The sequence below is a fragment of the Impatiens glandulifera genome, chromosome 4 (genome assembly GCF_907164915.1).
Source record: "Impatiens glandulifera chromosome 4, dImpGla2.1, whole genome shotgun sequence".
NCBI classification, from domain to species: domain Eukaryota; kingdom Viridiplantae; phylum Streptophyta; class Magnoliopsida; order Ericales; family Balsaminaceae; genus Impatiens; species Impatiens glandulifera.
Genome location: NC_061865.1, coordinates 13,203,633 through 13,211,696, shown reverse-complemented (window position 1 = coordinate 13,211,696; position 8,064 = coordinate 13,203,633).

Below are 8,064 nucleotides of genomic sequence, written 5' to 3'. Positions count from 1 at the left end.
AGTTCATTCTTATACCGTGTATAATTAGATGTGTCTTGACAACATTAACACTTTCATAGTTTCAATTTTCACATTTAACGCAAGGACAAACAATATTTTCCTTTCCAGTAGAGTATTGAGCAAAGTTTAGGAATTTCTCAACGTCTTTCATATATTGTGGATGATCTCGACGTAGGAGCATCCAACTTTTTTCCGGAATTTCAATTTTCAATTATAATCTAGGTATATATATCACGTTTTAGAAACTTATTTATCAAGCTTTTCAAATAAATCTATTCAGAAATGTATAATAGTCTAATTACTTGCCTAAGATAAATAATTTAAACTTGTCTAACATAAACTAATTGACAACAACTAACCGTTCACATTATTGTCTATAGAATGTAATTGTCTAACATAATTGTCTAACATAATTGTCTAATATATATATATATATATACATATATATATATATATATACATATATATATATATACATATATATATATACATATATATATATATATATATAACAACAATTAATTCTATAAACAGACAACAACTAATTGACATCAACTAACACATGACAGTTAGTGAAAATATATAGAAATCAAAAGGCTCATACAATAATTAATATATAACATCAACTAATTGAACCAAGCAAAATGCTCTAACATATATAAAAATCCAAATTTCAAATCTTTAAACGAATTCGAATCCTATCTAATTTTATCTAATTTGGTATTAACCTGGCATAAATCAAACAAACTAGCAGTTCTCCAAATCAAACAAACAAGCGATTTACGACGAGTGCCTATATATTGAAGATGTTGTGATGCGTTTCCGGTGAATTATAGAATCAAATTCTTCCAGCGACGAACAACTAGTTACTCTTCAAATGTCGGATCTTGAGCTAATCTGTAATAGGGATTTCACAATAGGGATTTCAAATAGAAGGCGACGAAATCGAAGAGGAAGGCGACAGAATCGGAGTCTACCAGGCTAGAAGGCGGCCCTGCAGATTCGGTTCATGATTCTGGAATTTCTTGAAATCAAAGAGGAAACAGTTCGGAATCGAGAAGGCGATAGAATGGACGACGACAAATTCGGATTCGGACAGTTCGTGATTGAAGTTCGCGGTTGAAGTTCGACGGAATGGATCGGCGCCGGATCGAAGTGAGAGAGCAGAAAGAAAAAAGGAAGAAAGGAATGTAGCGTTAGGTTAAATAAAATATATCTACGAGGGCGGTTCGGGTTCCCTCGGAAAATATTTTAATTAAATTCTCACTGAGAGTAGAAAACAAAAGTTCTCTGAAATAATACTTTTCAGCGAGAACTATACAATGCCCTCGACAATTTATTTAATGTCAGCGAGAGCGAATGAATTCTCTCGGTGAAATATTTATTTCCGAAAGCAACTAAAAGCTCTCGATGATTATTACTTTTCTACTAGTGGACGAACGACAAACACAACGGCGAACACAACGACGGATGAACACGACACGACGGGAGAACACAAAGTCGGATGAACACGACGGGAGAACACAACGTCGAATGACGGGGGAACACAATGACAAAGAGCGAACGAACACAACGTCGAACATCGGGCAACACAATGGCGAATGGCGAACATTATATTTGTTTTAATGTTTTTGTGTTTAATTGAACAGATTCGAGATTGGATGCGGATGAATTTGGTGTTGAATGCAGATGATGATGATGATGATGAGATTAGATGCAGATAGATTCAAAGGCAGAGCAGTTGGATGTGGTCGCGTTATAGTAAGACGTCGCAATGGTTGGTCGCGATGGTCGCGTCTCGCGATGGTTGGTCGCATCTCGCAATGCTTGGAAGGCAAAGAGGCGGCACGATCCCGTCACGCGACTGCATGGAAGGTAAAGAAGCGGCACGACCGCGTCACATGTCCGCGTGGAAGGCGAAGAGGCGGGACGATCGTGACACGACTAAGATCTGCTAGTTTCTTAATTCTTTGCAATTTCCCTTGAATATGTTTACAATTAATTTCTATTGAACAATGAGTTTGGTTGATACTTTTGGAAGCATAGTGAAGATTATATAAAATGTAATAAAAACAAAATTTCAAACAACTTATACACACTTTATTTTGAATATAACATTTTCTACAACTATTGTCTGCTCACCAAAATATTGTTCACTACAATTGACAATCTCATAATCATATCAGCTTCAAAATCAATGTTTAGGTTGGTAATTGCTATACATTATTCATACAAAAGAAACAAAAGAATGTTATATGTGGAGATGTAGGAAATGTTGGCACAACATAATTTGAGGGACTAACTTTGGATAGAGAGATTCAACAATAAAGAGTTGAAAATTCAAGATTTAACAAAGTACTGTACATAAACAAAACAAACAACTATGTCATGCTATCAAAATTATACAAACAACAAACAATGTATTTCAGAACGGAACATAAGTATACCAGTAACTGTCTCCATCGTGCTTATGGTTGTGTCCGAAATGAGCACCAAAGAGTCCATTTCCACGATCGATCATTGTTGTCTTCGTCATTATGTGTTGTTCTGTTCGTCGTTGGAGTTCCATCTTCGCCGTTTAGAGTTTGAGAGTTTAGAGAGAATGAGGAGAAGACCCAGAAGAGAGAACGTTGAAGAAAGAAATGAAAAAATAAGGGGGAAATTATAATAAATATTAGGGTGTGTTTAATGAGGGAGAATTGGAATTGGAATTGGCATTGACATTGGAGTTCTAATTCCAATTCCATGAGAATTGACATTGAATTACAATTCAATTCCTATGTTTGGAAAAATTATAGAATTGTAATTCAATTCCAATTCCTATGTTTGGGAAAATTATAGAATTGTAATTAAATTCTAATTCCTATGTTTGTAAAATAAAATATCGGTTCAAAATATTGACTTTTTGAATATGTTTTCACGTTTTTGGCACATTTAATACGTTTTTGACATATTTAACACATTTTTGACATGTTTAACACATTTTTACACGTTTTTGGCACGTTCAAACACGTTTTTTACATGTTTAACACATTTACACACTTAAAACACATTTTCACGCGTTTAACATGTTTTTCACGTTTTTGGTATGCTTAACATGTTTTTGACATTTTTAATACGTTAAATATGTTTTTCACACGTTTTAACAAGTTTAACACGTTTTTTTTTACGTTTTTAACATGTTTAATATGTTTCTTACACGTTTAACATGTTTTTCACGTTTTCACACGTTTAACACGTTTTGGCACATTTAACACGTTTTTCACACGTTTTTTACGTTTAACACGTTTTTCACATTTAACACGTTTTTCACACGTTAAACGTGTTTTTCACGTTTTTGGCACGTTAAACACATTTTTAATATGTCTAACACGTTTTTCACACGTTTTACACATTTTTGACACGTTTAACATGTTTTTCACGTTTTGGCACGTTTAACACGTTTTTCATATTTTTCACACGTTTTTCAAACATTTTAATACGTTTTTCACGTTTTTACACGTTTTACACGGTTTTCACATGTTTTTTAAACGTTTTTCACACGCTTTTTTAACGTTTTCACACGTTTTAACAAGTTTAACACTTTTTTCACACGTTTTTCAAGTTTTTCACACGTTTTTCACGTTTTAACAAGTTTAGCACATTTTCACACATTTTTCATGTTTTTCACATATTATAACAAGTTTAACACATTTTTCACGTTTTTTGGCACGTTTTAACACGTTTAATACGTTTTTCACACGTTTAACATGTTTTTCCCGTTTTTCACACGTTTAACATGTTTTTGGCATGTCTAACACGTTTTACACATTTTTGACACGTTTAACACGTTTTTTAACTTTTTGACACATTTAACACGTTTTTTCACACGTTTTTCACATTTAACACATTTTTCACATTTAACACGTTTTTCACACGTTTTTCACACGTTTTTCACACGTTAAAATGTTTTTCACGTTTTTGGACGTTAAACACATTTTTGGCATGTCTAACACGTTTTTCACACATTCTAACACGTTTAATACGTTTTTCACGTTTTGGCACATTTAACACATTTTTCACACGTTTTTCACACGTTTATCACACGTTTTTCACTCATTTTCACATGTTTTAACACGTTTTTTACGTTTTCACACATTTTCACATTTTCACACGTTTTTCACATGTTCTAACACGTTTTTTACACGTTTTTCACATTTTCACACGTTTTTTATGTTTAACACATTTTCACACTTTTTCACGTTTAATACGTTTTTCACACGTTTAACATGTTTTTCACGTTTTTGGCACGTTAAACACATTTTTGGCATGTCTAACACGTTTTACATATTTTTGACACGTTTTTCACGTTTTTCACGTTTTCACACGTTTAACACATTTTCACACGTTTTTCACGTTTTCACACGTTTAACACGTTTTCACACGTTTTTCACGTTTTCACACGTTTAACACGTTTTCACACGTTTTTCATGTTTTCACATATTTTTCACATTTTGGCACGTTTTACACGTTTTACACATTTTTGCACATTTTCACGTTTTTGTACACGTTTTGGCTCATTTAACACGTTTTTGACATTTTTAATACGTTTAACATGTTTTTCAAACGTTTGATGGGTTTAAAACGTGTTAAACATGTCAAAAACGTAAAAACGTGTTAAACATATCAAAAATGTGTTAAACGTGCCAAATAAGTAAAAAACTTGTTAAACGTGCCAAAACGTGTTAAATGTGTTAAAAATGTGTCAAACGTTTCAAAAACAGAAAAAACATGTGAAACGTGTCAACAACGTGTTAAACATGTTTAATGTGTTAAAAACGTTTTAAACGTGTTAAAAACATTTTAAACGTGTTAAAAACAAGAAAACTTGTCAAAACGTGTTAAATGTTCCAAACATGTGAAAAACTTGTTAAACGTGTCAAAAACGAGGTAAATGTGTCAAAAATGTGAAAACGTGTCAAAAACGTAAAAAAACATGTTAAATGGTCAAAAACGTGAAAACGTGTTAAACGTGTCAAAATGAGATAAATGTGTCAAAAATATAAAAAAAAAATGTGTTGAATGTGTCAAAAACGTAAACAAATGTGTTAAATGTGTCAAAAACGTAAAAAACCATGTTAGATATGTCAAAAACGTGAAAGCGTGATAAACGTGTCAAACAAATATTAAATATGTGAAAAACTTGTTAAACGTGCCAAAATGTGCCAAAATGTAAAAAACATGAAAACGTGTCAAAAACGTGTTAAACATTCCAAACATGTGAAATACTTGTTAAATATGCCAAAACGTGAAAAACGTAATAAACGTGTCAAAAATGTGATATACGTGTCAAAAACGTAAACAAATGTGTTAAATGTGTCAAAAACATAAAAACGTATTAAATGTGTTAAAAACGTAAAAAAACGTGTTAAATGTGTCAAAAACGTGTCAAAAACGTGAAAACGTGTCAAAACGTGTTAAATATGTGAAAAACTTGTTAAACATGTCAAAACGTGCAAAATCATGTTAAATATGTCAAAAACTATTTAACGTGTCAAGGACGTGTTAGACGTGTTAAGGATGTGAAAAACGTGTCAAAGACGTGAATAACGTGTTAAATGTGTCAAAACGTGTTAAACGTGTCAAAAACGTGTTAAACGTGTCAAAAACGTGTTAAACATGTCAAAACATGTTACACATGTTAAAAACGTGAAAATCATGTTAAATGTGTCAAAAACGTGTTTAACGTATCAAGGACGTGTTTAACATGTCAAGGACGTGAAAAACATGTTAAGTGTGTCAAAAACGTGTTAAACGTGTCAAGGACGTGAAAAACGTGTTAAATGTGTCAAAACGTGTTAAACGTGTCAAAAACGTGTTAAACGTGTCAAAAACGTGAAAATCATGTTAAACGTGTCAACAACGTATTAAACGTGTCAAGGACGTGTTAAATGTGTCACGGACGTGAAAAACGTGTTAAATGTGTCAAAAACATGTTAAACGTGTCATGGACGTGAAAAACATGTTAAATATGTCAAACGTGCCAAAAACGTGTTAAACGTGCCAAAAACGTATTAAACGTATTAAGGACGTGAAAAACGTGTTAAACGTGTCAAACGTGTTAAACGTGTCAAAAACGTGTTAAACGTGTCAAAATTTTTATATACAATAATTTAAAGAAAAATATTTGTTAAATCAGATTATCTTATATAAATAATTATACAATGTACTAAATTGAAGATAAAAAAATTATTATTCTTGACTTTCCATCATTACTCATATACTCATATTTTAATATTTTCTGAATTTGTGCCTAATTAAAAAAAATATTAATTATCCAAATTAAAAAATATTAACATTCACTACAAATATAATCTAAGAAAAATTCTTTATAAAAATAACTATAAATAGACAAAATTCTTCATCAAAAAATATTAAGGAAATATAAATTCCAATTTACCATTACAATATAATATACATAAAACCACATTTACAACAACACAGAGTACTTGTCTTTTGTATTTCTAACCAAGATTTAACATACAGTCCAATAATAACAATGCCATACAATGACAGGACTCTTGATTGTTCCCTCTAGTACAACACGATCAAGCTTCGGGTTCATATACCGAATAATTGTGTTCACCAAATATGTTGTGTAGATTATCCATGAAAATATTGTTGTATCAGGTTCATATGTTTGACCCCTGATACACATTGGTCTTTGAACACCCAACATGTTTTCGGCTTCTTTCTTCTTTTGCTCTCTAGTCAACTGATCAGCTCTTCTCATTTTGAAGTTCTGTATAACCATGGAGAAAAAGTTATTTTACTATATGGCTTTTACATTTATGATTGAAAAACAAGCAAAAGAAATTAACTCACCCATTCGATTCCAAATAAGAGGAGTTGGGCTGAAAACAACTGATGTTCTATATAAACCATCATGGACGTTTACTGATACATTGTATTTGTATTCACTTATCACTCTCTTGCAGCAAAAATAGATTTCAAAACTCTTTTCAAGAACGAAATTTTCATCTTTCATCTTTTAATCAGAGCTCAATCTCAGGAATTTTGATAAGTATCCTCTATGGTTACTGTTTTTTTTATAGACTTCAGAAAAGAGAAGACGGCGGCTAAACAAAATATAATTAGGTTAAAAATTCAGGAGTTCTATGGGGGGCCGTCCAGTTTTAACCTAGTTAGTAGGGTAAGTATAGGTTGAATTTTTTTATGGGCCTGTGTGTGAGTTTAAATGAGCTACTAAATAAGTAGACAAAGCCCACTTTGTAAGGACCCCACTTAAAAAAAATAATATTATTAGTTAATTAATTAATTAATTAATAATATATTATAAATAAATTAATATACTTTTTTTCTTAATTATATTAATATTTTTTTATTTATTATGAATATTTTTATATAATAGACATTTTATTTATATATTTAAGAAAGCAGTCGTTCATGGACGTATCATGGAAAAAAAGGAGCATTATATATATTTTAATTATGTTAAAATTATTATTAGTAATTTTTTTTAATTTTGTGGCTATAATTTTTATTCTTTTATTTTTATTTTATTTTTATTGCGAAAGAGAGTAAAATCAATAATAAATTATAAATTAATATTTATTATCAATAAATTTAAATGAAAAATAATAAGTACAAAGTGATATACATGATTAAATGTCAAATTATTATTTAAGATTTAAACTTGAGTCATTTATTTATAAAACGATGTGGGAACTTTGAATTGTTTTGAATTTGGTTCAAATTATCAAACTTTTAACCATTTTAGGCTTTTATTTCTAAATTGACAAAACTTTGAATTCTTTGATTCGACTTATTTTTAATTTATTGACTAATTTATTGACGTCAGTTTATCAAGCTTATTTTTTGGTCCCTTAGATATGATCTTAGTTTATTTAATAGTTAAGCTTGCGTAGGTTTAATTCAACTTATACGCCAAATTTATTTATTTTTTATATTTATACATTATTTAATAATTAATATTTTATATATATATAATGTTATATATATTAATTTAATTATAAATATTAATAAATGATTTAGATTTAAAAA